The following is a 12,210-nucleotide window of genomic DNA, read 5'->3' as shown; positions in this document are numbered from 1 at the left end:
TATAAAGGCTTCCCATTAACTGGAGATACAGTCCATAATCATTCTCAGGGTGTCTGAGGCCACCTGGGATCTGGTCCCTATTTTCTCTCTAGTTAATATTGCAACCACATTCCCTCCTCTTTCTCTCTGCTCCAGTCTCATCGTCTGCAGTTTCTGGAACATGTCCAGCTACTCCCCACCTCAGAGCCTTTCTACCAACTCTCTCCTCTTCCTGAAACGCTCTTCATGGCACCACGAACCTAGCTAATGCCTCCCCTCCTTTAGATACCAGTCCATTTCCCTGGGAAAATCATCCCACTGGCAGTACCGCTTACCCCACCCTCACATCCAACCCCCAGCATCATAGACTTTTCCTTCAGAGGTCTTGTCTCCTTTCACTTTATGGTGAGTTTTACAAACTTGTAGTGGTGTCTAGTTTTGTTTCTGTAGAGTAAGAAATTCAACCTTGACCAGAGAGAGGTCTGGTCTCTGCCCTCAGCTTCTGGGAGGTGATCTCTAAGACCATGGAATGTCATACCTGATACAAGTGTCTTTGTTCACCTGGAGGTCTTAGGTCACACTAGGTAGTCTAACAATGTGATTTAGGGGAGGGGCTTTGGGTCATTTGGCATCAGTTTCACCTCTGGAGGGGGTAGAGACTGAGATCAGCCACATGGGCAGTCAACCATACCTTTGTGATGGAGCCCAATTAAAATTCTGGACACCAAGGTTCAGATGAGCATCCCTGGTTGGCAATGCTCCGTGCATATTGTGACACATCAATATTGGGAAAGTTATGCTGTCCATGACTCCACGGGGAAAGGCCAATTCTGTCTGGAAACTATATTTGGAACTTTCCTGGACTCTGTCCTATGTATCTCTTCCCTTGGCTGATTTTAATTCCCATCCTTTGGCTGTAATAAACCTTAACTATGAGTAAATAACTTGCAGAGAGTTCTGCGAGTCCTTCCAGTAAACTGGAGAACCTAAGACTGGTCTTGTGGACTTTTGCCAGTGTATTTTCAGAGCAAGCACATTTCCTGACCCACAGGAAATGATCAAATTGATAAATTTTTTCTGTAGGTACTTTTAAAACGAGCTTGCATGCAATTAGCATGTAATACTTTTACAATTTTAAGAATAAGTTTCACTTTTGCAAACTCCAACTTCTGCGTCAAGGTCCAGATCAAATGTCACCTCTTCCATGGATCTTTCCCTGCTCCCCAGGGCTTATCATTTTTGGCTTTGTGGTCTCTGGCCCATGGCTCTGTGTTCACAGCTGTCAGTGGTACTGAAACATCTGTTTTTTTGAAGGCCCTTTGTTAGATGAACTCTGAATTCTAGCATCAGGCGTGGTGCTTACACAGAGCAAGTACACAAGGGGTGTTTGCAGAATGAAGGCAATTTTTAAAAAAGGTTTGGTTTATAGAAAGATAGGTTCAATTATTTGTGGAATTCTGGTACATATTACAGCTCATTCCCTGAAAAATGAGGTAGCTGTTACTGTAGTAACTGAGTGTTATAATGGTATTCTGCTCCATTATTTTCTTTTCCTCTTTCTAAAAATAAAAATGTTCCTTAAAATTATTATCTACTTTAAAAGCCTAACATGCTTTAAATAAAAATATAGAAGGAGATAATCAAACTTTTAAAAATCATCTCACTCCCTAGTTAGAATAAAATATTATAGTTTATTTACATAATACATTAAGAAAATAAAAAAACCCAACTACTAATCTTTCTTTCCTCCACACAAGCCTAATTAAAAATTCAACCAGCATACCAATAACCTCCGATGTCCCCAAGTAGTACCAAAAAAAAAAAAAAAAATCAGTATTATTTCCTTTAGACCTGCACTTAAACTGGATAATAACTGCTATCATGTGTAACAGCCATAATCCAAATTCAATTTGTTTGATTAAATAAGTATAAACACTAAACAAGAAAGTTACGGGATTGTCATAACAATGCTCACACTGTTAACTCATTATAGAAGCAAGCACTTTAATTTGCTCCTAGAAACAATGCTGTCAGAAATATATATAAACATGAATTGAACTGTCCTTGAATAGCACCCACAAATCCCCTATATTGCCTCACCCAAAGGTAAAAGCAGCTTTGAACTCTGAGGCCACTTGAAACTCTCCCTGAATTTAGGATAAGAAAATCCCTGAATGATTCTTCAACTATTTGAGACTGTATTTAAACATACAGTCCCTTTGATCCCTTTGTATCACCGCATAACCACTGAGGATATCGGAGCAGCACCCGGATCAGTGTTTCTCACATTATAATGTGAGTAAGTGTTACAGTGAAGGTGCCAGGGCCTCAGCCCCAGAGTATAACTCAATCAATACGTTTGGAGCAACCCCCTGCTCTTTCCACATCAGCATCACCCGTTCTGACCCAAAGGATTCAGAGGCAGGTAGCCCCTGGACTACATACTTGGAAGGGGACTGGTACTCTGTGTAGGTGAAGAAAGTCAAGTGACACCGATAAAGGCACTAGACAATATGATGCTGTATGTCTTTCTGTGTCCCCCACTAGACTCTGAGCTCCCTGAAACTCAACCATACTTGGTCAGGGTTTGTATCTTTAAGGACCAGCTCAGCTTAATAAAGAAATTCATATTTATTAACAAATATAAAAATAAATAAATAAAATTAAATAAATTAAGTTCACTTGTAGCAAAGTGGCATGTACTCCCACTTATTCATGGACATCAAGAGAATTCACCAGGGGTGCATTTCTGAGGGTCACACATGGTTCCTAATAAGGTTATTAACAGGGTAGGACCTTGATCTAGATCAGTGCCTTTCAAACTTCAATGTGCAAATGCATCCTCTGGGGATGTGCTAAAATGCTGACTCTCTTTCAGTCGGTCTGGGGTGGGGCCTGGATTCCTGAAAAGATCCCAGGTGGTGCTGGTGCTAGGCCAGAGACTGTACTGAGTGGAAAGAACCAAGATGCAAATTAGCTGAACGGGCACAAAGACAAATATACAGCCAAAAATAACTCGAGCTCAGATACACAATGAACCGGGACAACAAAAGCCAGGGAGCTGTGGACCAAGAATAATATTCCCCCAACCTATTTTTTTTTTTTTTAATATATCTTTATTGATTTCAGAGAGAGGAAAGGAGAGGGAGAGAGAGAGAGATAGAAACATCAATGATGAGAGAGTCACTGATCGAGCCCTCAACCAGGGCATGTGTCCTGACCGGGAATCAAACCCCGATCGCCTGGATCCCAGGTCCACGCTCAACTGCTGAGCCACGCCCGGCTGGGCCCCTCAACCTGTTTTAAAGGTTGGTGTACCTAATGGCTGCTCTTGGAGGAATTACATGCATTTGTAAAAGAAAACCCCATTGCCTATGAAGCTGATCATGTAAATCAGAAGTGCTGCTTGCACTCACACAAGGATGCAACTTCTAAAAGACCTCTGGGTTTTACCACAGTATCTTTTCCGCTCAGTTCTAACAAAATATTTTTTTAAAAAAACTGTCCTTCTCAATGGCATAGAGTCTTCCTGTTCTGCCCTATAAAATGCTAAGGCTATTTATAGTAAACGTGTACAACAAAAATCTTTGTAAGTGGAAGATATTTCCAAGCCCTAGGCAGGGGGCATAGCTTATTTTCTTTATACAATATTTAGCAGACAGAATCTCCCACCAGACTAAAGACAGCAGGCAATTCACTGGGATTCCCTCTACTATAAAGAGATCTGACTTACCCTCCTTCCCACAGCTCACCCAATAGTTCTCATGTTCCCAACTGCTAGTGGGGGGAGGTGAGCATACCGTTTCCCTCTACGATTCAGAATCCTAATAGAATCAGCACAGATTTCAGTTCTTAAAGGGCATCCGCTCAACTGTCTCCCTCGTCAACACCCTGGCTTGCTCTCTGGAAAACTGAATTACAGGGAGATGAGGGCACTGAAAGCCCAAGGAAGACAGAGCAAGGCCATGTTCATACCCACCCAGGAACAAAGATAAAGGGCCAGGAGAAATGCCTGCTGACCGGAAACTTCCATGATTAAAATTAGAGAAACTTCATGTTTGTGTTTCTGTATTAGAAACTCAAGCTTAAATGGACACGGAATCTATGGTTGAGAAGGCAGAGGCAGGGGTCGGAGGGTGGGGGCTGCTAGAGTGAAGCCAAGAGAAGTTCTTAGGAAAATTGCATTTTCCCTCACCTCTAGCTCACCACTGATCTGATGGTTTCTGTCCCTACAGTTGTGCCGTTTTCCAAATGTCATATAAGTGGAATCATATTGTATGTAGCTTTGTACATCTTGCATCTTTCACTTAGCATGACTGTTGAGTGTATCAGTAGCTCATTCCCTTTTATTGCTGAGAATATCATTGTATAGATGGATCATATTATGTTTATCCATCTACCAGTTGATGGATATTTATGCTATTTCCAGTTTGGGGCAATTATGAATAATGCCGATAATAACAAAGCAAACAACCCAATTTTTGAAATGGGCAACAAATTTAAACTTCGCCTAAGAAGATAATACGGTTTTCATAAGCCCATGAAAGATGATCAGTATCACTATTCGTTAGGAAAATGCACATTAAAACTGCCATGAGTTACCATGTCACACATTTTAGAATGCTGTAACAACAGCACCAAAATCTGACAAACAAAGAAACAAACACTGGGCAACACCTAGTGCTGGCGAGGATGCTGAGAACTGGACCGCTTATGCTGCTGGTGGGAATGCAAAATAGTACAGCTACGTCAAAGAGAGGTTGGGCAGTTTCTCATAAAGTTAAACATACCATTACCATACAACCAAGCAATCCCACTCCTGGGTATTTACCCCAAAGAAGTGAAAACTCATGTCCACACGAGAACCTGAATGAGAATGTTTACAGCAACTTTATTTACAGTTCATGATTAACTTCCCTTTTCAGATGTGTAGGCAACTGTCTTTTATCGGTTTCCTAAAACTCCTATGGTTTATTTCAGTTTTCCAATGTTCACAAACCTGCGCATATCAGTGATTTTAAAAAAATGATTAAGAGATTACAAAATAGAACCACTGAGTTTCTTGGAGGTCACAAAACTCCATTCTATGAGCTTGCTGCTGAGGCTGAGTCCAGAAGGAGAGCTCACCCTGTTATTACCACTTACAGCACCAGGAAGCATAAAAAGAAACATGCTGGTATTCTGACCCTTACCTTAACCTTGACTCCCTCCTCCCCACATTGCCTTCCATAATCCACTTACATGCCCTCATCTGCCAAAGAGACATCAACTACATCAGGGGACTATGGAAAGTAGGGCAGATAAAATTAGCCAGTGCTCCGATCTGTTAGTGTTGAGTTTAAACAAAAATATCATTTATAATTGCTAGTATCTGTTTTATCTTTTTTAAAAAATATGTTTTTATAGATTTTTTACAGAGAGAGAAAGGGAGAAAGAGAGAGAAACATCCACGGGGGAGAGAAACATCAATCAGCTGCCTCCTGCATGCCCCCTACTGGGGTTGGAGCCCGAAACCCAGGCACTTGCCCTGACTGGGAATCAAACCCATGACCTCTCGGTGCATGGGAGGATGCTCAACCCACTGAACCACACCAGCCAGGGCATATTTATTTTATCTTAATGCTCAACTGGAAGTTCCTAATTTTGAAGGACAGTGGTATTTTGGATAAATTTTGGTACATCTAGCATAGCTGCCCTTGCTTTTATAAATAAAGCTTTATTGGAACACAGCCACAACCATTCATTTATATCTTGTCTAAGACTGCTTTTGCCTACCACTGGCTGAGTTGAGTATTTAAGACACAGAATGACGCACAAAACCTAAAATATTTATAGTCTGGCCTTTTACAGAAAAAGTTTGCTGACTCTTGCTCTCACAGAATGGCCTGTAGTCATTCAATTAATATGAACTATTAGTGTACTATTTGTGTAGACTATAGCTACTAATTACTAACATTTGTGTAGTATTTTTATCTTCAGATACAAGCAATTTTATATCTTCAGATATGAACAAATGTTCATATCTATCATTTCATTACCCCATCAGCCCTATTAAGTTGGCAATTATTATTATTACTATGGCCTTTTTACAGACAAAACTGCTCAAAGAGAATGACTGAATTTATTTATAAGAGGTGAAGCAGACTGAACCCATTTCACTATTCAAATCTGCTCTTGTCACATAGAAATAAAACAAATAAACAGAAAATAAAATAAAATACAGCACACAGAGCAAGCTCATCACTTAGTAGACAACCTAAAATCAACCTGGATTTACATCTGCCTAAACGCTCGACTGACCTCATTCAATTAAAACAAGTTTCACACAAAGTTCACATATGAGGCTCATATCCCCACTTACCCTTAATTTCTGGCATTTAGGGACTGCTTAACCTACAAAACCTTCTCTTTTACAAACTATATTCCTTTCATATGTATTAGTTAATAATACTAATTATCAGAGAGTTGATCTGGGCTTTATGGGAGCTAAAACTTAGATAATTTCTGGGTCCCTCTTTAAGAAAAAGAATACAAAAATATCTTCCTCTTGCAAATTTTACAAAAACCATGTGAACTTATTGTAGGCCCTCTTCCAGGGCCTGGAAAGGGGCCCAAAGTTTAAGCTTCATTATCATAATAGTAAGTCTTCCTCTGTGTATTATCTTTCTCTCTTAGAGAAATGAAACCATATATCCCAAATTGAGTTTCTAGAAAAGAGTGAAGCCTTTTGTCGAAACAGAATGATTATTCAAATCTGCCACCCCCATCGCTTTCTCTTAAGGCTACAAGGCATTCATGCTTACTCTTGGCAAATTCTTTGGCCTAAAGCACTGGTTTTCAAAGTGTGGTCCACAGATAAAATTAGCCTCACTTGGGAACTTGCTACAAATGCAAGTTCTCAGGTCCTACCCCAGAAGTACAGAATCAGAAACTTGGAAGATGGAACTCTACCATCTGTGCTTCATAAAGACCTACAGCTGATTGTGACCTGTGCTCAAGTTCGAGCGTCCCTGGTCTACTAGACCATAAATTCCACTTTCTCCACTCATGTAAAAACATTTTTGAGGAAATGAGGGGAAACTATATCATCTAAGCAAGTTTTATAATTTCTCTTTAGGAACACAACAATCAATCTTAATATCAAGCAATCCCATTTTTAGAATTTTAGAAAAATATGACAGGTGAGATGTGTCAGAATTAACCAGAAGGAGAGAAGCAAATGCTCACAGCTCAAAGTCTGCTTGGATGACTTCTGAGTGCACTGATGATAAATTAAAACAAATTCATGACTTATTGAGTGGGAAATGTATATTTAAACACTGCTGATAGAGTCAAAAGACTGAACCAGTAATTCTGAACTCCGAATCATCTTAGGAATTGGAGGAACTTTCCACAAAAAGCTAAATTACTTGCCCTGGCTGGGCAGCTCAGTTGGTTGGAGGGCACTCGCGTACACCTAAAGGGTGTGGGTTTGATCCCCGGTCAGGGGACGTACCTAGGTTGCGGATTTGATCCCTGGCCGGGGTGCATATGGGAATCAACTGATTGATGTTTCTCTCTCACATCAATGTTCCTCTCTCTCTCTCTTCCTCGCTCTCTTAAAATCAATAAAAATATATCCTTGTGTGAGAACTAAAAAAAAAAAAAGCTAAATTACTTACTTTAAGTAATATTCCTTATTTTCAAAGAGTGATAGGTTGGACCAAATCGGTCCTTTTAAACACCGAAGAGCTGTTTTATTAGTTTAGCCACCAAAGACCTCTTATTTTAATACCTAGTTCTTGTACAAATAAACTGCTGTGATTTGAGCCCCCACTGCTTTTCTCTTCAGGCCCTTAATGTCATTAGGTCAGAGATGGCGAGTGGCCCCTAATTACTATCCTAGCATTAGGATAAAAACTTCCTAAAAATAAGGCAGTTATCTGAAGGGACTGCTTTACAAAAAAACCGGGCAAGAAGTTTTTATTCCGGAGGCAGGCAGTGAATGCGAGTGAAACCACAAAAACTTCTGAGAAAGAAAAAGGCTTTGCTTATTTCTCACTTTATTCCTTTGTAATAGTTTCCTCATCAATTACGTGACCGTTTCTTTTTCTTCATGGGCTAAATGTTGTAAAGGCGCATTACCTGTGGCATTTATTACGAAGCACTTAGCGTTTAGTAAATACTAAAACCCAAGGGAACTTATGAGTACTCATATAGGCTCCACACACTACTTCAGAGATGGAAAAATACGAGGTCACCACACTATGCACATGTGTACCTCTTTCTTAAAAGGGACAAAGTGCCAATGACTGTGCCCTATACCACCTTCAAGTTTAAATGGCTGAGAGAAAAAACATCCAAGTGTCCAAAAACGTAGATACCAAAGCATGTCATATATCACTTTGGAGGGAGACATAGTTCTCTGGCAGTAACCTGCTCACCCATGAAATGGAATCACCCTTCTAGGAGGGGATGATTAATTATTTAATAAACATTGTGTGTTTGCAGCTTCGCTGAGAAAAATAAACGGGAGGCATCTCAGTGGGCAGCACCCTCTTCCTCCAGCCCACCATGCCCAGTGCTGCAGGTGCAGAGGACAGAGAGCCTGAGTGAGGGACAGACGGCGGGGGTGGGGGGTGTTCTCTGCGAGGTGCCCGTGCCAGGCCCTCTCATTCTCTCACACCAAGCTGCGAGCAGGTTCTAAAGCTTCCACCTCTATGTAGGGTGCGGAGGCTCAGAGGCAGTAACCTGCCTGGAGCCACACAGCCAAGGAGCAGATGAGACCTGGGAATCCACTGGGGGTGAGGTGGACTCCAAAGGCCCTCCCAAGATCCCACATAATCTGCACCACCCAGAGGGGAGAGAGCTGGGGGAGCTGATGGGGGAGCAGAGCAGGGGAGAGAAAAGCTGGGGAAGCAGAGAAGGCTCCCACCATCTTGACTTTGTAGGTTGAAAATGGTCCCACAGGTATCATCAGGTCCTAATCCCTGGAACCTGTAAATGTTACCTTATAAGAAGAAAGGGTCTTTGCAGACATGGTTAAGCCGACAATCTTGACATGGAGCTATTATGCTGGATTATCTGGGTGGGTTCTAAAACCAATCAGAAATGTGCCTACAACAGAGAGGCAGAGGGAGAAGGCTACAGAGACTGGAGTGGTGGCCACAGTCAAGCGATGCCGGCAGCAACCAGAAGCTGGAAGAGTCAGGGAACAGATTCTTCCCTCAGGCCTCCAGAGGGTGGGCCCTGCCAACACCTTGATGTTGGCGCAGTGAGCCTAATGTTGAACTTCTGGCCTCTAGACCATGAGAATACATTTCTGTTGTTTTAAACCAGCCAGTATGTGGGAACATGTCATGGCAGCCTCAGAAAACTAATATGCCGACTGCCGAGTACAAGCTGGATTGTTGCTGTGTGCTCCCTCGGCTCTGCTGGGGTCCAAACACCAGGAGCTATCCCCCATCCTGGTCAAGAGCTTTCACCTCTTTTTCTGACGCTTCCTTCTCCCTCCCCCTGTGTGATCCTCAGCACAAGAAAAAATTAGGGTGTCCACACGAATAACTCGAAGGGTAGGACGAGGACAGGATTTAGAATCCATGGTTTCAGACACAGCTCAGCCACTTTTTGTGTGTGCAACACTGAGCAAGGCACGTGCAGGTCGTAGGTCTCACTCTCCTGGTCTGCAGGCACAATGATAATAAAGAGGACAGTGTGCACGGGCCCTCAGTAAACTATAAATCACCGCGTTAAAAAAGAAGAGTTCAATTATTTTCCTTGATACGATCAAAAGCATATTTAAGAACCCAATGAAAAGGACCGCATCATGTGAGTCACATGCAAGTATAAGGCACGGTGCTGGCTGTCCAGGAATTTGCCATCACACCAGGGAGACGCGCACATCTCTAATGTTTAGTAACAACACAAGGTTGAAAAGATGAAGTTCCAGTAAGATCTACATGACTACAGAGATAGAGATCACAGGGCACTGTGTGGTGTGAATGTCTGTCCCCTTCCTAGGGGAGGAGTTTGGTTCCTGAACCTCTGAAGGCGGGGTTGGTCGTGTAACTTGCTTTGGCCAATGAAATGCGAGCAGAAGTAGTCAGTGTCATTTCCTGGCAGAAGTGTGAAGCGTCAGTGCACCTTTCGTCCTGCCCCCATGGCTGGCGATACTCTAGTCTCAACAGTGACTGTATCATCGGCTTTGGATGCAGAATGAGGACAGCTACTACTAGCAGCAGTGCCTCCAGCCAATTTGCCATGAACTTTTAGCAGAATGAGAGGTGTTTTAAGCTCCTGAGCCTTTTGGTTGTTACTACAGCATAACCTAGCCAGTGCTGACTATACAAACGGTGTTGGAAAGGGTAACAGAGGAGGTGGGACCTGAATGGTGCCATAAGGACGGCAATGTCATATAACACTTGGGGGGGGGGGGCCTTGATAGTTATATTACCAGGTGCTTCATGGACTCAAGGACTTAAGTGATCATTTACTATTCCACATAGTACCTCCTATGAGGGTAGGGACCATGATGCTTTTGTTCATAGCCACATCCTTGGTGCCAAGCACAGGGATGACGCATGGTGGGAACTTAATACATGGGGTGTCTAATAAACTCCCAGAGAGGTAGATGGGGCCATACGATAGAGGACAGAGGAAGGAGAGAAGGAATTCCAGTTTGTCACCTCAAGGTTGGAACAGGACGATGTGGCACTGGGCATGAAGAGAGCCAGTCTGACAGATCGCTTAAAAATACACAAGTCCGACCATAGTTAAATTATAATTAGAAAGCTTAAAAGGAAGATGGTGCCCCTTCTGGATGATGACAGCCATTTCTATTCTCCTCCTGTCCTGATCAATATACTTCTTTGGTGGAATATGTTCTAACGGCACAGTTCCAAGGCCCAAGAGAATAATTAGCAACGTTCTGATGAAAGGTCGGCCAAGATTAAAGACTTAAGATACAGGCCTTCTTCCTCTCCTTCCTCTTCTTCTAAGAAACACTCTAATTTGTACAGTGCAGACATTAAAACCTTATCTTTAATTAAAAATTTCCCCCTCCCTTTATTTCCAACCCTTGACTTAGTGAATTTAATGAATATGACTATGTTTTATCCTTCTTAATAAATATCTTCCATAGCTTCTCTTATGTCAATAAAGAAGACAAAGCAACTCTTAGCTCAAAGGTGTGTAGAGAGAAATCAAAATGTTTCCTTTAGGCAAGAAAGGGGCACAGATCATTTTTGCACGCCACCGAATTTGTGGGGAAAATGCAGTAAGAACGTCCACACCATCCATTAGATGTTAATGTCTTTAGTAAGAGCTGCTCATCCTTGTAATGGGGTCCCTGGTGGTGGGCAATAGGGCTTTGGCAAGCAGTACCTTTAGGGCCAAGGCGGTTTCTGTGACACGATTATTCTCTAACTCATGTTCACTGCCACAAACGTCGTTTGGATCGGTCAAGAAATACTAATTGACTGTAGAGAAATATTTTAAATGTTGCTGTTCTTTTAGTTACTCAGGACTTTTATAACTCCCCTCCCCCTGAAACCTCAAAATACTCCTACTGCAGAATGCATAGCGCTTCCCAATGGATCTGTATTTTAAACACTGTATTGGTTAATGGGGCACTATAGCTGGATTCTGTTTGTTTATTAAAATTTATATCCCATTCGCCTCCCAAAAGAATGAAGTGGCCCTAGCTGGTTTGGCTCAGTGGTTAGAGCGTCGGCCAGCAGGCTGAAGGGTCCCAGGTTTGATTCCGGCCAAGGATACACACCTCAGTTGCAGGCTTGATCCTGGCCCTGGTTGGGGCTCATGCAGGAGGCAGCCAATCGATGTGTCTCTCTCACATCAATGTTTCTCTCTCTCTCTCTCTCTCTCTCCCCCCACCCCCCTTCTACTCTCCCTGAAAAGTAATGGAAATAATATCCTCAGGCGAGGATTAAAAAAAAAAAGAAAAAAGAATGAAGTGATTTACAATAAAAGGTGATTTACAATAAAAGGCACACATGCTATCAGGCTCTTAAATTAGAAAAGTAAAATTTAAAACCAAATAGAAGGAAGAAGTAATTCTGTAAATCAATTAGGCTAAATATTAATTTAAACCACATTCAACCATTTCTAATCCACAAAAACGACAGTCATATGGTTCAATCTAATAGTATTACTATAATTAGGGATTTAATTTAACTTGAAACTTCCTGGCAAAAAGGGAAACATAAAAAACAATGCAACTATCAGTGTTAACCA

General features: G+C 41.9%; 1 protein-coding gene across 9 annotated transcripts in view; it reads right to left on the bottom strand.

The window, feature by feature from the left end:
• Nucleotides 1–12,210, bottom strand: part of APBB2 (amyloid beta precursor protein binding family B member 2) — a 301,532-nt gene that overhangs the window by 37,758 nt on the left and 251,564 nt on the right. The window lies entirely within an intron of this gene.

Source organism: Miniopterus natalensis, chromosome 1 (genome assembly GCF_054644295.1).
Source record: "Miniopterus natalensis isolate mMinNat1 chromosome 1, mMinNat1.hap1, whole genome shotgun sequence".
NCBI classification, from domain to species: domain Eukaryota; kingdom Metazoa; phylum Chordata; class Mammalia; order Chiroptera; family Miniopteridae; genus Miniopterus; species Miniopterus natalensis.
Note: the sequence above shows the minus strand (reverse complement) of the source record. Positions and strands in the feature narration are given on the sequence as shown.